We start from the raw sequence: 23,422 nt of genomic DNA on the forward strand, positions 1-23,422 counted from the left end.
GATGTGGGGCTCCATCCCAGGACCCCAGGATCACGACCTGAACTGAAGACAGACGCTTAACGACTGAGACACCCAGGCGCCCCAGTAGCTAGTATTTTGTTTAGGATTTTTGCATCAGTATTCATAAGAGATATTGGCCTGTATTTTTCTTTTTTTGTGATGTCTTTGTGGTATCAGGGTAATGCTGGCCTTGTAGAATGAGTTAAATGTTCCCTTCTCTTCTGTTTTTGGGAAGAATTTGAGAGATGATAATTATTCATTAAATGTTTGGTAGAATTTACTGGTGAAGCCACTGATTCTGGGTTTTTCTTTTTTGGGATGTTTTTGATCATTTTTTTAATTTTTTAATTTTTATTTTTTTTAAGATTTTATTTATTTATTTGACAGAGAGAGACACAGCGAGAGAGGGAACATAAGCAGGGGGAGTGGGGGAGGGAGAAGCAGGCTTCCCGCTGAGCAGGGAGCCCGATGTGGGACTCGATCCCAGGATCCTGGGATCATGACCTGAGGCGAAGGCAGACGCTTAACTACTGAGCCACCCAGGCGCCCGGGATGTTTTTGATTATTAACTCAAGAGATTGAATAGTTACAAATCAAAAAAAGAAAAAGAAAAAAGTGGCATTGGTATTTACCTAATGTGGTTGCTTTTACCATTGTTCTTTATTTTATAATATAGCTCCAGGTTACACTGTGGTGTTGTTTCATTTCAGCCTGATTGCTCCGTTTAGCATTTCTTGTAGGGCAAGTATACTAGCAGTGCATTTTCCTCAGCTTTTGATTTTTTAGCCTATTTATTCATTTTTCAGGGATACAGAATTCTTGTTTTTTTTTTTTTTTGCAGCAGATTAATACTCAATTTTTAAAAATGTATTTAAGAGAGAGAGCACAGGGGGAGGGGCAAAGGGAGAAGGGAGAGTCTTAAACAGACTCCACCAGGACTTGATCTCAGGGTTCTGAGATCATAACCTGAGCTGAAACCAAGAGTCAGATGCTTAACCAACTGCGCTACCCAGGCGCCCCTTTTTGCAACACTTTAAATATGTCATCTCACTTTATTGGTTTCCATGGTGTTCAACTGTTAATGAGGATCCATTGTACTTGTCAGTTCTCATTGATTTCTAGATTTTCTTTGGCTTTGACAGTTTAATTATATTTTGTCTCACTGTGGAACTCTGTTTATCCTCAGAATTCATTGACCTTGGATATGTAGGTTCATGTATTTCATGAATTTGGGCTGCTTTGACTATTACTTAAATATTCTTACGGCTCCTTTTTCTTCTCTTCTGTGACTGTCATTATGCATGTGTTATGCTTGATGGTATCTCACAAGTTTCTGATGCTCTGTTCATTTTTCCTCATTCTGTTTTCTTTCTGCTTCTCATACTGGGTACTCTCAATTGGTGCTAACTTTAAATTCACGTATTCTTTCTTATCTTTGGTCAGATCTGTTGAACCTTTGTAGTGAATTTTTCATGTCTGCTATTGTATTTTTCAACTCCAAAACTTTATTTGGTTCCTTTTTATAATTTGTGTATTTTTACTTTGGTAAGACATGCTGGTTTCTTTAGCTCTTTGTATTTAAAACAGTTTATTTAAAGTCCTTGCCTATTAATTTCAACATCTGGGCCTCCTCAGGGACAGTTCTGTTAATTTCTTCTTTTTTCCCTGGGAATGGGCCATACATTCTTATTTCTTGGCATGCTTCTACGTTTTTGTTGAAAACAGATAATTTGAATATTGTAATATGGCAATTCTGGAAAACATTTTTCCCCCTCCCCAGGGTTTGTTGTTGCTTCTTGTTGCGGTTTTTGCTTAGTGAACTTTTTTTTTAAAGATTTTATTTATTTATTTGAGAGAGAGCGAGAGAGCACAAGCAGTGGGGAAGGGAAGAGGGAGACAGAAGCAGGCTCCTGGCTGAGCAGGGAGCCCCATGTGGGGTTCGATGCCAGGACTCTGGGATCATGACCTGAGCTGAAGACAGGTGTTTAACCGACTGAGCCACCCAGGCGCTCCTGCTTAGTGAACTTTCTTACCTATTTTCACAAAGGCTGTATTTGTCATGTCTGGATACTGAAGTGTTTGTTCTGGTAGCTTATTGGTTCGTTAGTGGTTTGACAAAACTTTCCTTAAATACATACAAGCAAAAAAAAAAAAAAGTTCAAAAACAAAAACCCAGACCAAACCAAAACAACTCTCTCTCTTTGCAGATTGGCTCAGTGTTGGGGTACTTCTCAGTGCTTTGCCAGTCCATTTAAAACTCTTTTGTGACTCTCACTTCCTGATTGGGTGGAGGCTAAAGGTCAGCTAAAGGTGAAAGTTTATGGTCTATTGTCTTTTCTGAGCATGTGTACAGTCTTGGGCATAGGTGTGGCCTTCCAAATTCCTTGGTATGTGCTGGAGCTTTTTGGAGCTCTTTGGAGCTCTTATTTTTTCCTGTATCTCTATCTGGCTTCTTTCTTCCCATCCTTTTATGTCTGTCAAGTGCCTGGCCCACTTGTTACCCCTTGCTCTGGTGGCTTTGGATAGTATATTTGCCTTTAAATACTTTGGACAAATTCTGTTTGTTTTGGGAACTTGCTCCTCCTGAGAAAATTCTGAGGTGGGTGAAAGAAAGACAACCCCCATCCCAGTCTGTTAGATAATGGCCAAACAGGTCAAAACACACAACCACAATTTTTTAAGAATAGGATCCACATCACTACCTTTGGCATCTGCAAGTTGACTGGGAATGTGGGCCACCATCTTCATGGCTGCCATCTAACTGGGAGTGGGACATGGTAGGTGCATAAAGTTAACACCACAGTGCTCTCATACTGATGTTCAGCAGCTTTTTCTATTAACTGTTCCCTGTTAGTTGTAGGTTTTTTATTAGATTCTAGATTTCCAAAAATGTTGATTCAGAAATTTTTTACTAGTGTAATTGTTGCCTTAGTGGAGGGACAGAATTTTGGAATTACTTGCTCCACCATTGTATATGATGTCATTCCTGGTGTGTTTGTTGTAATCCCTATGCCAGTGCCACATATTCTTAATAACTATAGCTTTTTATGAAATCTGCTAGGGCATGAATGCCCACATTGCTCTTCTTTGTACTGTCTTGGCAATTCTTGAGCTTGTACTGTTCCATATTATATATCCCTTCTTATGTTTCCAAATTCTTTGATTAGTGTTTTATTCTATTTTCGTAAACATTTTTAAGGTCTAACATGAGCCAGGGATTGTTTTAGGTCAGGGCTTTTCAGTCTTGGCATTATAGACATTTGGTCCAGATAATTCTTTGCTGTGGGAGGCTGTTCTGTGTATGCATTGTATCCCCGGCCTCTGCCCAGTAGATAATAGTAACAACCCCCACCACCACCAGTTTTGACAACTGAAAATGTTTAAAGACACTGTCAGATGGTCCCTGTGGGTGGTGAGGGTGTGGGAGTGGTGCAGTCCTCCTGTTTGATAACCACAGTTCTAGATGATTGGAATTCATAGATAATTAATATTGAGCTAAGTGGAGGAATAAATGACTGAAATACACTCTGATGTGGTTAAGTACAGTTACAAAGATATGAACCAAGGAATGTGGAAGAACAGCAAAAAATTCCTTTGGAGAGTTAATGGCAATATTTTCCAAAGAGAGGGATGGCAGTTTTGAGTTGGGACTTAAGGCAAGGTGGTAGTGTTGACAAGGAGGGGAGATGTTCTAGGTGGTGCAAAGGTCATGTCTAGGGACTTGATAGAGGGGCCCTTTTGTGCCTTGAGAACAGTGAGACATTGTGATTGGAGAGGATATGGGAGGTAGAGGTGAAAAAAGGAAGGTTATTTGGGTTAGATTTGAAAAGGCTTTTTTAAAGATTTGAAAAGGCTTTCTATGCTAGTTCTTCATTTTATGCCTTTTTATATCCTAGAAAATCGAATAATATGTCTTTAGAGTAATACAAACTTCTTTTCATGAACAATGATAAAGTGAAATGATTAAAATTACATGGTAAATATTACACTCAAGAAAATAGCTCTAGTCTGTGAAGTATGAAAATAGGAAGGGGTGGAGATTTATATAAAACTAAAACTAGATGTCCAATATTACTCTTAAATCATACCATCCTTCGTGTGGACTGTTTTCATCCTGTATTTGTCAAATTCTTAAATGTTATCATCCTCGATGATGATTCTTGGTATTTAAATAGAGGATTGAAGTGGCCAGATGTACAAAGTTGTATGTTTTTGTCTAGCAAATTATCAGTGATATATTTTAAACTGTTCTGTTTTCTCAGATTAGACATGGAGTCAGATTAAGTGAAACTGGTCTCCTATAATAGTTCCATGTCCTTAGAAAAGGAAGATACTTGAAGAGTTAAAATGCTACAAAATTTTTTGTAACTTTTATCTTGATATTATTTCAAATTTAAGAAGTGTTATGAGTACGGGCGCCTGGGTGGCTCAGTCCTTGAGCATCTGCCTTCAGCTGGGGTCATGGTCCCGGGGTCCTGGGATCGAGTCCCACGTCGGGCTCCCTGCTCAGTGGGGAGCCTGCTTCTCCCTCTCCCACTCCCCCTGCTTGTGTTCCTTCTCTCTCTGTCAAATAAATAAAATCTTTAAAAAAAAAAAAAAAAAAAAGAAGTGTTATGAGTACAAAACTCCTGTTTACCCTTTTTCTAGAGTCACTATTGTTAACATTTTGTTTCAACTACATTATCATTTGTATATTCTCTGGTTATATTCTTTAACTTGGAAGTTCTACCTCTCATTGTCTTCTTGACCTTGACAGGTGTTTTAAGTTTTAATTTAAATTCCAGTTAGTTAACATAACAGTGTAATATTAGTTTCAGGTGTATAATATATAGTGATTAAACACTTCTGTACAACACCCAGTGCTCATCACAACAAGTACACTTCTTAATCCCTATTAACTATTTTTTAAAGATTTATTTATTTATTTTAGAGAGAGAGAGTGTGCACGAGTGGGAGGGGGAGAGGGAGAGAGAATCTCAAGCAGACTGTGCTGAGCACTGAGCCTGATGTGGGGCTCATCTCATGACCTTGAGATCACGACTCACGCTGAAACCAAGAGTTGAAAAAAAAGAAAACAACAAAAATGAAACCAAGAATTCGATGCTCAACCAGCTGTACCACCCAGGCGCCCCTCCCTATCAGCTCCTTAACCCATAGCCCCACACACCTCCTCTGGTAATCATCAGTTTGTTCTCTATAGTTGAGTTTGTTTCTTGGTTTGCTTCTCTCTCTTTCCCCCCCATGCTTGTTTGTTTTGTTTCTTAAATTCCACATATGAGTGAAATTGTACGGTGTTTTTCTTCTAACCTTGATTTTTTTTGAGGGAGAGAGGGACAGAGAGAATCTCAAGCAGGCTCCATGCCCAGCAAGGAGCCCAGCATGGGGCTTGATCTCACAACCCTGAGATCATGACCTGAGCCGAAATCAAGAGTCAGACACTTAACCAACTGAACCACCCAGGCACCCTTGACTTTTTTGAAGAGTACAGTCTAGTTCTTTTTTTAGAATACCCCTCAATTTGGGTTTGTATGATGCTTCTTTATGATTAGATTATGGATTTTGGGCAGGAAAACAACAGGAGTGAGGGTGTGTTCTTTTTAAGTGCCTCTTAGCAGGAGACACATGATGTCATTTGGTCCCATTACTGGTGATAATAATTTTGATCACTTGGTTAAAGTGGTATCCACCAGATTTTTCTTTCTCTCTCTTTTTAAAGATTTTATTTATTTATTTGACAGAGAGACAGCGAGAGAGGGAACACAAGCAAGGGGAGTGTGAGAGGGAGAAGCAGGCTTCCCGCTGAGCTGGGAGCCGTATGCGGGGCCGTCATGACCTGAGCCGAAGGCAGACGCTTAATGACTGAGCCACCTAGGTACCCCCCACCAGATTTTTCTATGTGAAGTTAATTTTTTTCCATTTTTAACAAATGATTCTTGGGGAGTTACCTTGTAAATATCTTGTTCTTCAGTAAACTTTCACTTACTAATTTTAGCATTCATTTATTACTATGATTTTTTTTAAAAATTGGTGATTGATTTCATTTCTTCAACATTTATTAGTTTGCATTTACAAAGCTGTGTTTGAGGAATAATATTTTTTAAAGTTATCATGGAGAAATAATGGTGTAAGACAGTAATAGGTCTCAAATTTGAAAATAAACAGCTATAATGAAATGAGTGAGAAGTAATAAAATATAATAGAGAATAAAAAACCACCATATGGACAGGGCCATGGAAATTGTGTTAAAGCCTATCAGTCCCAGATTTGTTCTGTTTGTTGTAATCCATTGAGGAACAGTTTGCAGAAAAATAATCCATGTGTGACAATTTGCTGTTTTCTCCATTTTTGTCCTTTGGTTCCCTACCTCTCTCTCTCTTTGGGGTAAAAATTATGGATTGTGATGGAAGTTCATAGGGGAAAGAAAAAGAGCCCAAAACTCTGAGCCTTTAATGCATTTTTATATTTACCATATAACCTTTAAAAAATATAGACACATTAAATATGGAAGACTCTTTGAATCGTATTACTTTAAACCAAGATTTCTGAATAGAATCACTGTTGACATTTTGGACTAGATAATTATTTGTTGTGAGGGGATTCTTGTGTGTATCATAAGATATTTAGCAGTATCCTTTGTCCTTTATCCACTAGAAGCCAGCGATAATCCCATACAACCAAAATTGTTTCCAGACATTGTCATATGTACCCAGGGGCAAAACTGCCCCCATTGGGAACTGCTGCCTTACAGGCAGTGGTTTGTCTCATCTCCCCCACAAAGGTTCTTTTAATTCCTTGTACATGTGCATATATAATGTTCAGATAGTTATAAATAGTTGTGATTAAATTTGGGAATCAGTTTTTTACTTAAAATCCTTTTTTGTAGTTATTTTTTCTTTTTATTATAGTATACAGAATAAAATTTACCATTTAATCATTTTTAGATCTACAATTCATAAAATTTACCATTTAACCATTTTTAAATGTACAGTTTTATGGCATTAAATATATTAACTGTGTTGTGTAACTTTTACCACAATCAATTTGCAGAACTTTAAAAAAAATTTTTTTTTGTTTTTGTGTATTTTTTAAATTTTATTTTATTATGTTAATCACCATACATTACATCATTAGTTTTTAAAAAATTTTTTATTGTTATGTTAATCCCCATACATTACATCATTAGTTTTTGATGTAGTGTTCACGATTCATTGTTTGCGCATAACACCCAGTGCTCCATTCAATACGTGCCCTCTTTAATACGCATCACCAGGCTAACCCCTCCCCCCACCCCAATTTGCAGAACTTTTTGATCATCCCAAAGAAAAACTGTTTACCCATTAAACAGTAATTCCCCATTCCTTCCTCCCCCAGTTCCCTGGTAATTTCTATTTTGCTTTCTGTTTCTTTCATAGTTAATTTTAAAAAAATTTTAAAAAAGATTTATTTATTTATGTATTTGAGAGCGAGAGTGTGCGCATGCGTGAGGAAGGGAATGGCAGAGGGGGAGGGAGAGGGACAAGTAGACTGAGTGCTGACACCGATGTGGGGCTTGATCTCATGACACTGAGATCATGACCTGAGCCAAAATCAAGAGTTGGATGCTCAACTGACTGAGCCACCCAGGTTGCCCCTCTTTCATAGTTTTTTTTTTTTTAATTTTTTTTATTCTTATGTTAATCCCCATACATTACATCATTAGTTTTAGATGAAGTGTTCCATGATTCATTGTTTGTGCATAACACCCAGTGCTCCATGCAGAATGTGCCCTCCTCAATACCCACCACCAGGCTAACCCATTCTCCCACCCTCATAGTTATTTTTAATCCATTTAGTTGCATCTCCTCTTACTGATTAAAATTCTAAAATTCTAATTTTTATAATGTGACAACAACTTTACACTTAAAATGGTTTTTAAAAGATCACCTTAGGGGCGCCTGGGTGGCTCAGATGGTTAAGCCTCTGCCTTCGGCTCAGGTCATGATCCCGGGGTCCTGGGATCAAGCCCCGCATCGGGCTCCCTGCTCCGCGGGAACCCTGCTTCTCCCCCTCCTTTCTGCTCGAGCTCTCTCTCACTATCTCTGTCTCTCTCAAATAAATAAATAAACTATTAAAAAAAAAAAAAGATCACCTTAGATTATATTCCTAAGAGAGGGATTAGTGAGTATAATGTTATGAATGTTTATGATTCTTTGATCATTTACCAGTTGCTTTCTAAAGGGTTTGCAGTTATTTACACTGTTAACAGAATGTGTGATTACCCATTTCACTGTACCTTGGACAGTGGACATTATTGCTATTTCAGTTATAGGGTATAAAGTAGTACTTTGCTATAAAGAGGTTAAAGGTAGTTTAACACGTTTTACTGATTGCATCTTTTTTTAAAAGATTTTATTTATTTATTTGGCAGAGAGAGACACAGGGGAAAGAGGGAACACAAGCAGAGGGAGTGGTAGAGGGAGAAGCAGGCTTCCCGCTGAGCAGGTAGCCCAATGTGGGGCTCGATCCCAGGACCCTGGGATCATGACCTGAGCTGAAGGCAGATGTATAACCGACTGAGGCACCCAGGCGTCCCCGATGACAAGATTTTTAAAATATGTTTAATAGAATACGGATTTTTTTTTTTTTTTTTGAGAGAGAGCATGAGTGGGGAGGAGCAGAAGGGAGAGGGAGAGAGAGAATCTTAAGCAGGCTCCATGCCCAGGGCGGAGCCTGATGTGGGGCTCAATCTTAAACAACCTGAGATCAAGAGCTGAGCTGAAATCAAGAGTCGGACATTTAACCGACTGAGCCACCCAGGCACCCCCAGATGCTAGTCTTTTATATTTGCTGGAAGTGTTTTTCCTAGTTTTCCTTTATTTAAATTGTTACGGTCACACCTGGGTGGTTCAGTTGGTTGGGCTTCTGCCTTTGGCTCAGGTTATGGTCCCGGCCTGTGTCAGGTTCCCTGCTCAGCAACGAGCCTGCTTCTCCCTCGCCTCCCCGCTGGTGGTCTCTCTGCTATCTCTGTCTCTCTCAAATAAATAAGATCTTTAAAAAAATAAATTGTTATGGTCTTGAAACTTAAATATAACTTTCTTGGCTTAGGTTTTCCAACATAAAAGAAAGATTGTAGTGGAAGAGATAATAGCATTCAGTGAAAACCAGAAATAATATTTATGTCACTGTAAATGTTCTTTTTAAATAGTCATAGTTGTAATCTAAGAATATACTGTTTATACTGTTCAGCTTAATCTTTAATATTTGAGATTTTTCTCACTTGTTTTATTTCTGGTGTTATATTTAATTTGCTATTCCTTTCTCTAAAACATAGCTCTGAAAAAATCTTTAAAGATTTTATTTTATAGAGAGAGTGTGAGCAGGGTAGGAGCAGAGGGAGAGAGAGAGAATGTCAAGCAAACTCCTTTCTGACTGCAGAATTCAACGTGGGGTTTGATCCCACTATCCTGAGATCATGACCTGAGTCGAAACCAAGAGTTGGATGCTTAACCGACTGAGCCACCCAGGGGCCCCTGAAAATTTTTATGTAATACTGATTTCAGAAGTGAGGTTGTCATGGTTTTGAGTGCTATTATGATAATGGTATATATAGTGTTTTGCCTTCTAAGAAATGGCTAGGACTATATCTATAGGTAAACAAGAGATAGGAGTTAAAATAAACGTATCTCAGTTTTTCAGGAAAATTGCTGAAGAACAATTTTTTCTATTTGTGGATACTATTTATATTTAATGATATCCTTCTAAGGAAGCGTGGATATGGTTCATATTTCCTTAGTTTTGAGTAGTGTGGCCTAGGCGTGATCAATTTTAAAAATGAGTTCAAAACATTTCCTTTTATTCATAAGTTTGTTTTATTAAAGTTATTGTTAAAACTAACATTTATTTGTGTAATGATAGATAATAAATCTTTGTTATTTGTGTGTGTTTTTCTAAAAATTAGGAAACATGACAGAGGGAGGAAGTTCTGTCTTTACTTTTATGCTAGATCTTTGTGAGGATTGTACAGTTTCCTGGTTTTGACAGGATGCTAATTTAACAAACAGCAGGATGATTGGCACAGTAGATTTATTATATGACATACCTCCCATTTAGTGATGATAGCTAGCTTGATTTCTGTTTATACTTAAATAGTTTGTAAGGGAATGAAATGACTTTGAACCTTTGGGTAGTGTAAAATAAGTCAAGGTATTTTCAGGTCCTGGAACATAGTGTTACTAATAGAATGAAATATTGAGAAAGCACTGGACTAAGACCATGCTTTCTGTAACTTTTAGTTCTGGGTCTTCTGATAACTATATGACCCTGGGTCTCAATTTTTTCCTTTTTATCTAGTCCAGTCCCTCATTTTAAAATGTTTTTAGCTCTAAAATTCTATCCCTATGTTGGGTTATATAACAGTCCTACGAGATAACCTAGATTAAGAGAGGAAGGGGCGCCTGGGTGGCTCAGTTGGTTAAGCGACTGCCTTCGGCTCGGGTCATGATCCCAGGGTCCTGGGATCGAGTCCCACATCGGGCTCCCGGCTCGGCAGGGAGCCTGCTTCTCCCTCTGACCCTATCCCCTCTCATGCTGTTTCTCTCTCTCTCTCAAATAAATAAATAAATAAAATCTTTAAAAAGAAAAAAAGAGAGGAAGGCAGTAGCATTTCAGAAATATGGTTTGGGGTTGAGTCTCAAGTGAGCTAGAGTTTTCCTTAAGTCTGAGGAGGGTATGAATTAAAATGGAAGGATGTTGTGATCTTTACATTGCAGAGGGAGAGGGAATTGCTGGTTGGTTATTATTTCCAGGAGTGGACATGGAGTGGATTTACTCTTTTTTTTTCTTTCTTTTTTAAAGTAATCTCTTTGCCCAGCATGGACCTCAGACTCATGACCTCAAGATCAAGAGTTGCATGCTCTACTGACTGAGCCAGCTAGGCACCTCTCAGCTGATTTATTTATTTATTTTTTAAGTAGGCTCCACAGCGTGGAGCCAAATGCAGGGCTTGAACTCATGACCCTGAGATCAAGACCTGAGCTGAGAGCTGAGATCAAGAGTCGGATGCTCAACCGACTGAGCCACCCAGGTGCCCTGCTGATTGACTCTTAAAATCAAAGATGAGGATGGATTGGTGATCCCTTTCGGCAAATTTAATAACTGGAAGGTATTTTAATAGTCATCTAGTAAAATTCTAGTTAGTTCTAGGACTATGACGAAGATTATTTCACTTCCAGTTCAGGGTTCTTGGTGTAATACTATATTTTTAATAGTCCATTAGGATGTTTCTATGTATTTTCTAACAATAAAGTAAGAATATTTTTATATGATGTGTGTCAGATCTCTTTCAAGAAAGTAAAGGACACTTGTTATGTTTTAAAGTGATTTTTACATTTTTTAATCACTGCCACAGTCTCAAGGAAGTAAATTAGCCACAATTCTCTTGTGACACTGAATTATTTGGAATATTCTTGATTTCCTGTATACTAGTTCACATGCTTCAGGTTGGTTCCTTAATATTTAAATTAAGATGAGGTAATTATTAACCGAAATCACTACAAAAAGCCCTCAGAAGGGCTAAGGGAGCTTTCCAAGAATGTGCAGTTAGTTAAATAGTTTTGATCAGAAAAGGTTTTTTTTTTTTTAAGATTTTATTTATTTGACAGAGAGCGAGAGGTTTGACAGAGAGAGAGAGAGCACAAGCAGGGGGAACAGTAGGCTGAGGGAGAGGGAGAAGCAGACTCCCTGCTTAGTAGAGAGCCCAACTTGGGGCTCAATCCCAGGACCCTGGGATCATGACCTGAGTTGGAGCAGATAAGATGCTTAAACGACTGAGCTACCCAGGCAGCCTGAAAAGTTTCTTTCTTTCTTTCTTTTTTGATTTTTTTTTAAGATTTTATTTATTTATTTGATAGAGACACAGTGAGAGCGGGAACACAAGCAGGGGGAGTGGGAGAGGGAGAAGAGAAGCAGGCTTCCCGCGGAGCAGGGAGCCCGCTGCGGGGCTTGATCCCAGGACCCTGGGACCCTGACCTGAGCCGAAGGCAGGCGCTTAACGACTGAGCCACCCAGGCGCCCCACTTTGAGTTTTTAAAAGATTTTATTTATTTGTCAGAGAGAGAGCACAGCGGGGGGAGAGGCAGGCAGAGGGAGAAGCAAGCTCCCCACTGAGCAAGGAGCCTGATGCAGGACTCGATCCCAGGACTCTGGGATCAAGACCTGAGCCAAAGGCACATGCTTAACTGACTGAGCCACCTAGGTGTCCTGAAAAGTTTCTTTTTCTAATCGCAAAGTAGGTTGTTGCAATGTGTAGTGTCTCCTTTGGATTTGCATAGTCCATAGTTTTGACCCTTTTTAAAGTTCAATAACCAGTTTAACAGTAAGACCTTTAGAGGTCAGAGAAGATTCCATTTGCTAGGAATAGTCCTGATGCCTTCTGGAGTATGAGGAAAAAGTGAGAAGAGTAAACCTCTGGTCTTTCATAAAATTTCAATAATTTTTACTTACCTTTCTTTTGTGAAACATTCCTTATTTGACTTTTCCATCATGTGTCTTCTGTGTGTCAGAACTTGGATCTCCTTTTCTTTATTACCTGTGTGATTTTATTACAGTGAAAAATGTGGAATAAGTTAGAAGTTGGCCATAAAACAGTTCACTTCTGTCACCTTCTTTGATCAGAGTGGGCAAAAGTCCAGAAGTTTGGATCAGATTTATGGAATTCAAGTCACGTCTTGGTAACTCTTAATACTTTCCTAAATGCAGGGAATATGGGAATATGGAGGTACCCTTCAGATTTAGAAATGTCCATAAAATCCAGGATCAGTACCTTTTTACAAGATTATGGTTTAAGGTTGAGCCAGGATTAGTTATGTCTTTAATATTATAAAAAATTGAGAGAAGATGGTGGAGGACTAGGAGGACCCTAGGCTTGTCTCATCCCATGTGCACAACTAGATAACTGTTAAATCATTCTAAATAACCCAGAAATCAACCTGAAGACTGACATAACAAACTCCACAACTAAAGGGAGAGAAGAAGTCACATTGAAGAAGGTAGGAAGTACGGAGACATGGTTTGGGGGGAGACATGGTTTGGGGGAGAAATGGATCGTGGTTTCTGCAAAGGGGAGGGAGCTGTGGTCACAGAGAAAGGCACGACAGAGAGGAGGGCACAGAGACACTCACAAGGAGAGTGCGTCCGTGCGTACACACGCACACATACACTCACACACATACACACACACACACACACACACACAATGGAATATTACTCAGCGATAAAAAAGTAAAATTTTGCCTTTTGCAACAGTGGGGATGGAGAAGACAGTATTTCTGTAAGCAAAAAAGAGAAAGACAAATACCATATAATTTCACTCATATGTGGAATTTAAGAAACAAACGATCATAGAATTAAAAAAAAAACCACCAAGAATCAGACTCTTACCTACAAAGAACAAACTGATGCTTACTAGAGAGGAGGTGGGTGGGGGATGGGTGAAGTAGGTGATGTACATTAAAGAGTGCACTTACTGCGATGAGCACCAGGTGTTGTATCACTAAATTGTACGCCTGAAACTAATACTACATTATATGTTAAGTAACTAGAATTTATATAAAAACATAAATTTAGTCTTCCATACAATAATATGATGTCTGGAATTTGTTTTAAAATAAATCAGTGAGGACATTCTATTTTTTCCTTCATACTTTATATTGCACTTTCTATACTGGATTTATTAAGAAGGAGGATGTGGAGAAGAGTCCTTAGCAACAATAAGCTAAAAGTTCCATACCTAGAGTATTATAGAGAAGAGATGTGAGTAAATGAGCTGTAATTCTTTTCTTTTTTTTTTTTTTTAAGATTTTATTTATTTATTTCACAGAGAGATAGCGAGAGTAGAACACAAGCAGGGGGAGTGGGAGAGGGAGAAGCAGGCTTCCTGCGGAGCAGGGAGCCCGATGATGCGGGGCTCCATCCCAGGACCCTGGGATTATGACCTGAGCCAAAGGCAGACGGCCAACAACTGAGCCACCCAGGCGCCCTGGGCTGTAATTATTTTCATTTTAAAAGAGAAGTTAATACTTTTTTCTATTAAATATCAGGCTTTCTTTAAGATACAAATGGAACCAAACTGTAGTATAGTGTGCCCATTATTTGGCCAGTATTAGAGGAATGTTTCAAAGAATGTCTCAAATTATTTAGTGATTCTCATTTAACTTCATTAAGAGCTCTATTTGCATTTGATGTTTTCTAGTCTTGGGAAAAGGAAATAGTGGAAAATGGATTCATCCCCAATCCTTTGGAATAAAATTCAGGCAGTTTGAGCTTAACTTGCTTTTACTTTGTTTTGAAGGCTTTTTTAAATTTTTTATTTTAAGTATAGTCTACCCTCCAACGTTGGGTTCAAACTCACAACCCCAAGATCAGGAGTTGCATGCTCTCCCAACTGAGTCAGCTAGATGGCCCAAGCTCAGTTTGCTTTTAGTCTGAGCTTACTTTCATTTGGAATTATATGATATAGTGATAGATTTGGGTTCAAATTCAGTTCTCTTGCTTCGTAACCTTTGGAAAGTTCCCCAATATCCGAGTTGTTTTTCATCTATGCAATAGAGACAGTACTTAAATGAAAATTTTTATGAGATGTCTAGCATAGTGTAAGCCCTTAACAAAACCGAGTTGCTTTCCCTCCTTCCTGTTTTTCAAAGTGGATGCATTTAATAGCTGGAGACAAAATTTCATGAAAGAGCTATGAATAGCTCTGATGTACATAACAAAAAATACAGAAGTTACCATATAAGTTGATTCTGATTTTTCATACTCCCCCCCCCCCCCCTCAGGTGTATCTATCTCCTGGAATATTCTTTTTTTAAAAAATTTTTTTATTCTTATGTTAATCCCCATACATTACATCATTAGTTTTAGATGTAGTGTTCCATGATTCATTGTTTGTGCATAACACCCAGTGCTCCATGCAGAACGTGCCCTCCTCAATACCCATCACCAGGCTAACCCATTCCCCCACCCCCCTCCCCTCTAGAACCCTCAGTTTGTTTTTCAGAGTCCATCGTCTCTCATGGTTCGTCTCCCCCTCTGATTTCCCCCCCTTCATTCTTCCCCTCCTGCTACCTTCTTCTTCTCCTGGAATATTCTAAAGATAAACTAAAAACTGTAGTTTCAAAGATTATCTAATTCATCTGTTTATATACCTTTTGCCTCTAGCATGATGATTTTATTGCTTGTGTGAAAAAGTTAGTATATTTCAAGCCTTAATTAGCATTTGTCAAAACTTTTAATTAGCGCTTGCATTCAGCAAGATTTTATCTGATTCATTTTTTTTGTTGCTTGGGAAATAAACTTTATTTTTATCTGGAGAGATTTGCTTTTTAGAACTTCTTCAGAATTGAATAGTGATCCACAAATTAAATGATAACCCTAATGGCTTATAGATGGGCTTAAACCATTGAACATTTAGCTATATAGGAATATATGACTTTGTCTTATTTCAGAAAACCTAGATTTTGTTTTTCTCCCATTTCCTCTTCACCAAAAGAGAAATGAGTCTTATTTAAACTGAGTTCTAGTACTCTTTGCACTACAATATATAGGGATATAGATTCATTCTAAATCAAGTTCTAGAGGAAGATAGGTTATTTAAAAATTTATTATTATTAATTTTTACAGTGGGCAAAGTAAAATTGCATTTCGACTTCCCTTGAGGGTAGTCTTTTTTCTTTTTTTTTTACCTACGATTTTTTTAAATTTAAATTCCAGTTAGTCAACATGCATTGTACTATTGGTTTCTGGTATAGAATTCAGTGATTCATCACTTATATACAACACCCAGTGCTCATCACAACAAGTGCCCTTGGAGGGCAGTATTTTCACTTACTTAAATCTAAATTCATTCCTTTTGAGCTAAAATGTTCTTCATCTTGATAAAGACCTTCCAAAGCTTTCTTTTCTAAAAAGAATTTTGTATGCTTTTCTTACAAAATAAAAGCAGTAATACTTGTACTTACTTTTTACGTTAAAGTGAATAGAGTATATTGAATTTAGATAGATGTGCCTCAAATGGAACAAAGTAAATCTAAGCTTTTCAAATAGTTATCACATATTACCTACCCTCAAGTGATCTTTATTTTCTCTTTATTCTATATAAAATAATTACATCTTTTCCTCTTTATTTTAAGTAAGCACTGTGCCCAACATGGGGCTTGAACTCACTATCAAGAATCACATGTTCAACCAACTGAGAGCCATTTGATAAGTCTAGTTATGTCACCATATAAAGTTATTATAATATTATTATATTCCTTATGTCGTACATTACATCTTCATGACTTACCATTTTATAACTGTGAGAAGAGTTTAAATGGAAGTTTTTCAGGCGGGAGATATTTGTGAAGATGACCTGAATTCCTTTTGCTTTGACATTTTATTTTTTTTTAAAGATTTTATTTATTTATTTGAAAGATAGAGACACAGCGAGAGAGGGAACACAAGCAGGGGGAGTGGGAGAGGGAGAAGCAGGCTTCCCGCTGAGCAGGGAGCCCAATGTGGGGCTTGATCCCAGGACCCTGGGATCATGACCTAGCTGAAGGCAGATGCTTAACAACTGAGCCACCCAGGCGCCCCTGCTTTGACATTTTAATGCTATACAGATGCTTTAGAGGATTTTCAAAAAAGCATGAACAATTAGGAAGTTCTATCTTTCAGTTCTATTCACTTATGTTATTACTCCTAGATTACAACTTATCTTTCCACTGAGGCTTCAGCTCATTGAAATAAACAGACTTATATGACTTTTTCAGATGTTAAGGCTAGACCTGAAAATTAGAAACTCAGGATTTTGGCCATTTCTGAATATCTTTTATTCAGTCATTGTGAAATGATAGGAATAACCATTTAATAGTTAAAGAACATACAACATTTGCATTCTGGTATTGATTTAAATTCTCCAGGATTGGAGCCATCAGCTGAAAAGAACTGAATGAGGAAGTTTAACCAGAGAAACAATTATTTTTAGCTTTTGGTGATAAAACTGTCATGGAGTTAGGTTACACATGTAGGACAAGATTCTCAAATATCAGTATGATACAGAGTAGGAACTTTAGTTGTGTTGAGGTAGGATTAGGGATGGATAGGTTTATTGTATTATTTTCCACTCTTTTATCAGAGTGCAGAATATACTGATTTTCTCTTGTTTCTTTTTAGTTGAGTCCTCTCGTAATGCTAATCTTCATATAACTTTAATTTTTAGGCATGGATTACATAGTTTGCTTCTGACCAACTCCTTTTGAATGCTTCAGTTTACTTATAAGGTCTTATAAAAGACTTAAAAAGACTTATCAGTCTTAAGATGGCTTCTACAAAATTTGGAACCACTATTCTGCTTATTAACTCAAATGAATTTGATCCAAGTTTTTGTGAAAAAGGAGATTGCCCCCTTTTTGTTTTTAGGGAAATGTTCAATGATATGCAGGAGATTTTCAGTGGCTCTTTGTATTCAGGATACTTATTTATGAGGGACTGCCTTTTATGTTTTTTAAGATTTTATTTATTTATTTGGCAGAGAGAGATAGTGAGAGCAGGAACACAAGCAGGGGGAGTGGGAGAGGGAGAAGCAGGCTTCCTGCCAAGCAGGGAGCCCTATGCAGGGCTCTATCCCAGGACCCTGGGATCATGACCTGAGCCGAAGGCAGACGCTTAATGACTGAGCCACCCAGGCACCCTGAGGGACTGCCTTTTAATGTATCTTATTTTAGGACTTGAGAAGGTTTAGATTTTAGTAATGCCTTGTTTTTTGTTGTAAATTTTGGATTCTGTCCTCAGAAAAATAAAATTTATCTTCTACGATGATTATGGTGCTCATGCTGGATGTGACTTGTCATCTGGTATACTTAATTTTCATGTTTTTAGATGGCTGAGAGGCCTCAGTGATTTTTTTAAAATTTTTTAAAGATTATTTATTTATATGACAGAGAGACACACAGCGAGAGAGGGAACACAAGCAGGGGGAGTGGGAGAGGGAGAAGCAGGCTTCCCGCTGAGCAGGGAGCCCGATGCAGGGCTCGATTCCAGGACCCTGGGACCATGACCTGAGCTGAAGGCAGATGCTTAACGACTGAGCCACCCAGGTGCCCTCATGTTAAATCTTTTAGTTTGAGTCCGTTTTTTCCTAATTGAAAAACATTTTTTAAATTTGATTATAGTTGACACATTCTACTTCTTGTTTGGAGGAGAAATTGTATGAAAGATCAAAATTCAGGGATGCCTGGGTTGCTCAGTTGGTTAAGCGTCTGCCTTCGGCTCAGGTCATGATCCCAGGGTCCTGGGATTGAGTCCTGCATTGGGCTCCTTGCTCAGCAGGGAGCCTGCTTCTCCCTCTGCTGCTCTTCCTGGTTGTGCTCTCTCTTCGCTATGTCAAGTAAATAAATAAAATCTTAAAAAAAAAGAAAGATCAAAATTCCAGTGCAGTTACTGTCAAAAGATCTATTAACAATTCAGTTAATGACCAAATCATTTTTTTTTTTAAAGTATATTTAAGTAATCTCTGCCCAGTGTGGGGCTCAAACTCATGACTCTGACAAGAGTTGCCTGCTCTTCTGACTGAGCCAGACAGGTGTCCCCAAGTCACTTTTTAAAAATAACAACTTTATTGATATAAATCACATACCATATAGTTTATCCCTTTAAAGAGTACAGTTCAGTGGTTTTAGTATATTCATAAACCTGTGTAGCCATCACTACAATATTCATCACTCCAGTAAGAAACTCCATACCAGTTAGTGGTCATTCCTCATTTCCCCTCACATCCCCTACCCCAGATTCTAACAACCACTATTTTACTTCCTACCGTTATGGACTTGTGTATTCTGAACATTTCATATAAAACGAATCCCACAGCATGTGGTATTTTGTGACTGGCTACATTCATTTAGCATGTTTTCACAGTACATCCATGTTGTAGAATGACTCAGAACTTTATTCCTTTTTATCACTGAATAATATTCCATTCATCATTCGATGGATATTTTGTTTGTTTGTACTTTTTGATTATTATTTATCATGCTGCTGTGAACATTCATGTATAAATTTTTGTGTGAGCATGTATTCTTATTTCTCTTTGTTATACCTAGGAGAATTGCTGTGTCATATGGTAACACTGTTTTGGGGGCTCCTGGGTGGCTCAGTTGTTAAGCATCTGCATTCCGCTCAGGTCATGATTTCAGGGTCCTGGGATCGAGTCCCACATTGGGCTCCTTGCTCCGTGGGAAGCCTGCTTCTCCCTCTCCCACTCCCCCTGCTTGTGTTCCTGCTCTCACTGTCTCTCTCTCTGTCAAATAAAATCTTTAAAAAACAAAAAACACTGTGTTTAACCAACTGTTTTTCAAAGTGGCTGTACCATTCACATATATATCAGCTGTGTATGAAGGTTCCCGTTTTCGGGGTTTGTAGGTGGCTCAGTCAGTTGAGTGTCTGACTCTTGATTTTGGCTCAAGTTACGATCTTGGGGTTGTGAGATCAAGCCCTGCATGGGATTCTCTACTGGGTGTGGAGCCTGCTTGACATTCTCGCTCTGTCTCTCCCTCTGCTCCCCCCACTCCCCACTCATGCTCAATCTCTCCTCTCTCCTTAAAAAAAAAAAAAAAAAGGTTCCAACTTTTAACATCCTCACCAACACCTCCTGTTGTTCATGGTTTTGATTATACCCATTCTGGTGGGTGTGAAGTGGTATCTTGCAATTATTTTTTATCTTGGTAAAGTATATGTAACATTTAAGTATATATAATATTTATCATTTTAACTATTCTAAAATGTGCAATTTAGTGGTATTAGATACATTTACAATATGTAATAGTCATATATACCCAAACTCTTTTATCATTCCAAACAAAAACTTTGTACCCATATTGGTAATTTCTTAAATAAATGGTGTTGAGTCAGCTGTACATCCACGTGCAAGAGAATGAAGGTTGGACTCTTAACTCCTACCATATATAGCTCAACATGGAGCAAATACCTAAATTTAAGAGTTGAAACTATTACAGCTCTTAGGGGAAAACATAGGGGCTAATCTTCATGACCTTGGATTTGGCAATGATCTCTTAAATGAGATGTAAAAACTCAGGCAACAAAGAATAGATAATTTGAACTTCAAGAAAATGAATAACTTCGTGCATCAAAGGATGGCTATCAAGAGAGTGAAAAGATAGAACAGAATGGGAGAAAATATTTGCAAATCATATATCTGATAAGTGTTTAATATCCAGAATACATAAAGTACTCTTACAACTCGGCAACAAAAAAACAACTCAATTAAAAAATAGACAAGGGACTTGAATAGATACCCCTTTAAAAAAAATTGTGGTAAAATATGTAACATAAAATTTACCACCTTAACCTTTTTTTAAGTGTATATTGCAGTAGTGTTAGGTACATTTCCATTGTTGTGTAACCAATCTCCAGAGCATTTTCATCTTGAAAAACTGAAACTCAAAAAAAAGAAAGAAAAACTGAAACTCTATTCCCATTAAACAACAACTCCCAGTTTTCCGTGGCATCCCTTTACTTGTAATCAGTGTCTTTATATTTAAAGTGTGTTTCTTGAAGACAACATATAATTGGGTCTTGTTTTTTAATCCACTCCGACACCTGAGTATATCTACAGTGATAATATGACACACTCTCTTAGTTGACGTATTTAGATCATTCACATTTATTTATTTATTTTTTTTAAAGATTTTATTTATTTATTTGAGACAGAGAGAATGAGAGAGAGAGAGAGAGCACATGAGAGGGGGGAGGGTCAGAGGGAGAAGCAGGCTCTCTGCCGAGCAGGGAGCCTGATGCGGGACTGGAGCCTGATGCGGGACTCGATCCTGGGACTCCAGGATCATGACCTGAGCTGAAGGCAGTCGCCTAACCAACTGAGCCACCCAGGCGCCCTAGATCATTCACATTTAAAGTGAAATTTGATATATAGTTGCATCAAGATCATGTTTGCACTTGTTTGCTTTTTTTTTTTTTTTAAAGATTTTGTTTATTTATTTAACAGAGAGAGACATATCGAGAGAGGGAACACAAGCAGGGGGAGTGGGAGAGGGAAAGCAGGCTTCCCGTGGAAGAGGGAGCCTGATGCGGGGCTTGATCCCAAGACCCCGGTGTCATGACGTGAGCTGAAGGCAGACGCTTAACGACTGAGCCACCCAGGCGCCCTGCTTGTTTCCTTTTTTATCTTCCCCTTTTTCATCTTCGGTTTTAATTGAACATTTTATATAATTTCATTTACTTTCCTCTTTTAAATTATACTCCTTAAATTTTTTTTTTATTGGTTGCCTTTAGTTTGCAGAATACATTAGTATCTTGTTTAAGTCCACTTTTAAGTAACACTATAGGTTTCCCGTGCTATGCTTAACATAGAGCATTCTTATGAAACCTTTCATAAGCTGAAATAGCTTGCAGTGAAGAAGCAGTTACCATTAGTTTACATGGAAAAAATTTTGAGCATTCCCAGACCTGAATAACCTCTTTTAGGCTTTTCTGATACCTTAGTACACATCTTGCCTAATGGAATCACAAAATGAATCGAGATAAAGGACAAATGCTGACAGACGTAGTTAAAAAGGTGAGAAGCTGGGTGTAGTTCCCTGGGGAAGGAGCTTGGCAGTGCCACTATTGCTGCTCAGCATGTGCACTGCCTCTGTAGCAGCCTGCTGCAAACCAAATGCTAAATGCTCTTCTCAATTTTGTCTTCTTTCATAAAAGTGAAAATCCTCTGAATTTCCTTTGGTTAGTGAAAACAAGTACTAATGTAGATGTTCCATAAAAGTGAAGTGGGGCACCTGGGTGGCTCAGTTAGTTAAGCATCTGACTCTTGATTTCAGCTCAGGTCATGATCTCAGGGTGGTGAGATTGAGCCCTGCGTAAGCACTGGGCGTGAAGCCTGCTTAAGATTCTCTCTCCCTCTGATCCCCCCCCCCCCCATCATGCGAGTGTGTTCTAAGAAAGTGAAGTGGCATATCATAAATCCTAAGGGATTCAGTATAGGGTAGGCTTTGGAGATAGAGTTCCTGATTTTCAACTAAGTAGTTGTAGGTGAAAATTATTTAACTCCCTCATTGCATTCAGCAAATAAGTGCCTTTCTGAGCCTCAGTTTCTTGAGTAATAAAGTTCTCATGCAGTTTAAATCAGGCCAATGTGTATAAAATGTACATATTAAATTTGGTAAGGTTATGTAAGGAAACCCAAGACATAGGACCTGCTAAGAAAAATTCCACCATTTACCATAACAGCTGCTCTTCAGTAGTTGATATCCAGTGGCCTAGTAGAAACCTGCATGGGACTATATCACATTTGGGAATAAACTCAAAGCATAACAATTTTATAGACGATTAGACTTTATTTCATATGCTTATATATTTAATATTTGATAGCTTTTTTTTAAGAAGATTTGTTTTTTCATTTCATTTTATTTTTTTAAAGATATTTATTTGACAGAGAGAGATGCACAGCGAGAGAGGGAACACAAGCAGGGGGAGTGGGAGAGGGAGAAGCAGGCTTCCCATGGAGCAGGGAGCCCAGTGCAGGGCTGGATCCCAGGACCCTGGGATCATGACCTGAGCCGAAGGCAGATGCTTAATGACTGAGCCACCCAGGCGCCCCTTGATAGCTTTTTTTAAAAAAAAGATTTATTTATTTAGAGCATGAGCATGAATTGAGGGGGGCCGGGGGGGGGGAGAGAGAGAGAGAGATCTCTAGCAGATTCCCCGCTGAGCGGGGAGCCCCATGCAGGGCTTGATCTCATGACCCTGAGATCATGACCTGAGCTGCAATAAAGAGTTGGACACACAACTGACTGAACCACGCAGACACCCCGATATTTGGTGGCTTTTGAAAGAATTTCTTATAATTTCACTTGAATAAGGCCATAAGTTAGGAGATTTTCAACACTTTAGTAACTAGTAAACATGTAATAAATAAAGGAGATGTGGAAAGAATCTGTTGGATTAGTGAAAAGTCAATTATCACTTTTTAACTTAGAAGTGAAGTTAGGGATACTAACAAATGAACTGTGTATTTTATAATCCATGTAAACATAATTTTAAAACTAGAAACACATGCACATATGAGTAATTTCTTGAAGTAGATTGTCTTGAAAAATCTCAGGAAATTATATATATATATTTTAAAGATTTTATTTATTTATTTGAGAGAGAGAGAGAGAGAGCACATGAGAGGGGGAGGGCCAGAGGGAGAAGCAGACTCCCCGCTGAGCAGGGAGCCCGATGTGGGACTCGATCCCGTGGGACTCGATCCCGGGACTCCAGGATCATGACCTGAGCCGAAGGCAGTCGCTTAACCAACTGAGCCACCCAGGTGCCCAGGAAATTATATTTTTAACTTAGTTTGAATTATATATATCCAATCTTCATTTATAAATTATAA

The 23,422-nt window shown here is 38.3% G+C and overlaps 1 protein-coding gene across 1 annotated transcript in view; it reads left to right on the forward strand.

The window, feature by feature from the left end:
* Window positions 1-23,422, forward strand: part of ATRX (ATRX chromatin remodeler) — a 319,976-nt gene that overhangs the window by 17,052 nt on the left and 279,502 nt on the right. The gene's annotated exons all lie outside the window — the stretch shown is intronic.

This window comes from Neomonachus schauinslandi, chromosome X (assembly GCF_002201575.2).
Source record: "Neomonachus schauinslandi chromosome X, ASM220157v2, whole genome shotgun sequence".
In the NCBI taxonomy this organism is placed as follows: Eukaryota; Metazoa; Chordata; class Mammalia; order Carnivora; family Phocidae; genus Neomonachus; species Neomonachus schauinslandi.